The 1,635-nt window shown below is 48.3% G+C and overlaps 1 pseudogene; it reads left to right on the top strand.

Annotated features, from left to right (window-relative positions):
* Window positions 1-856: 856 nt before the first annotated feature.
* Window positions 857-1,333, top strand: LOC107088928 (annotated as a pseudogene).
* Window positions 1,334-1,635: the final 302 nt, after the last annotated feature.

Below are 1,635 nucleotides of genomic sequence, written 5' to 3'. Positions count from 1 at the left end.
CCTACATAAAAGACATTTCATCCCAGCACTGCATGTCCCGAGCCCGTGACATCATCAATGACCCCTCACCCCCCCACCATGGACTGTTCTCCCTGCTGCCCTCTGGGAAGAGGCTTCACAGCATTCAATGCAGGACCAGCAGGTTCTGCAGCAGCTTCTTCCCCACCGCCATCACACTGATGAAAGTTGAGAAAACTAAATCATGCCACAGTCTCTGCATCAAACTGACCATATCAATGCGTTTTTTTTTGCACCCTGTTTTTTCTCCCAATGTTGATCATGGAAATGTCATGAGAGCTGTACAAAAATAAATTTCGTTTTGTATACAGTCTGTGTCTAAAGAATGACAATAAAAGTTGTCTTAAGTCTAAATGTTGCCTCTGCAGTATTGATCAATGATAGAGAGGAGAGAGAAAGTTTAACAGATTGTTTAAAATTCCTTAAATCCAGTGTTTGAGCCATTGCTGCCTTTAAGTTTGAGTTTTGAACGTTCATTTGCATCAGTAATCTTCCACAATGTGGGAAAGAAAGACCAACAATTAAATCAAAATGCACAAACTTGACCAACCAAGCAGTTTATGATCATTTGTTCTGGATTATTACCGCCTGGTTTTCTCATTTCTGCACATTTAATTCAATCTAAATGATTATTTTCTTGTTCCAGAGTGAGAAGATGTTGGATTAATATGATAAAAATGTAACATAATATAAGAAGTGATGTTTGTGAGGGAGGATCAGGGACGCTGGAGGTGTGAGCTCGGTGCGGTCCAGGTGATGACGCACACGCCGCCGTCAGAGGGAGAGAAGCGGGATGTTGTGCTCGCAGCTTCCCTCCTCCTCAGACTGAGCAGCAGATGGAAGGAGACATCCATCACTCAGTCTGCGCTCAGGACCAACCTGCAGGCGCGTAAATCCTCCGCGCCATGCCGCCTCTCCTCTCCCTCTGACCGCCCTGCCTCTCTGCCTGCCGCGCGGCGCTGGCGGGAAAACCATGAAGACGACGCGGAAATGTCGCGCGCTGCTGTCGGTAGCTTTGAACCTGGCGGCTCTGTTCTTCTCCACCACCGCCTTCGTCACCACGTACTGGTGCGAGGGCACCCAGCGCGTGCCCAAGCCCACCTGCAGCAAACTGAGGCGCCACAACTGCATCGACTACGGAGTGAACGAGACGGACCAGAGCAAGGTGCACTACAGCTGGGAGACCGGCGACGACCGCTTCCTGTTCCGCCGCTTCCACACCGGCATCTGGTTCTCCTGCGAGGAGAACATCCACGGCGCAGGTGGGTCCGTCCCTGCAGGAGGCAGGAGGCTGCAAACCTGCAGGATCAGCTGATTGTTCCATCCCCGCACTTTGGTTTCTGCGCCTTTACGCACGAAGAAACCCCAAACAGCTCATAGAGTTATTATCCTCTGATCATTTTAAAGTAGATTTTAATGCTTGACTGGAGGTATTAGAAAGAACAAAGACGCATAGAGACCTTCTGAGGGTTTTCATGGCTTTGCTGTAAATTTAAAAGTGAAAAACGTTCAGATTTAATTAATTTAATTAGGTTTAGATTTTAAATTTACCAGTGGCGGTTCTAGACCAAATGTTCCAGGGGGCAGAAGGGGGCCAGCTTGTTTTCATGAGGGAGC

The sequence above is a fragment of the Cyprinodon variegatus genome, unplaced genomic scaffold (assembly GCF_000732505.1).
Source record: "Cyprinodon variegatus isolate N-32 unplaced genomic scaffold, C_variegatus-1.0 Scaffold233, whole genome shotgun sequence".
In the NCBI taxonomy this organism is placed as follows: Eukaryota; Metazoa; Chordata; class Actinopteri; order Cyprinodontiformes; family Cyprinodontidae; genus Cyprinodon; species Cyprinodon variegatus.
Note: the sequence above shows the minus strand (reverse complement) of the source record. Positions and strands in the feature narration are given on the sequence as shown.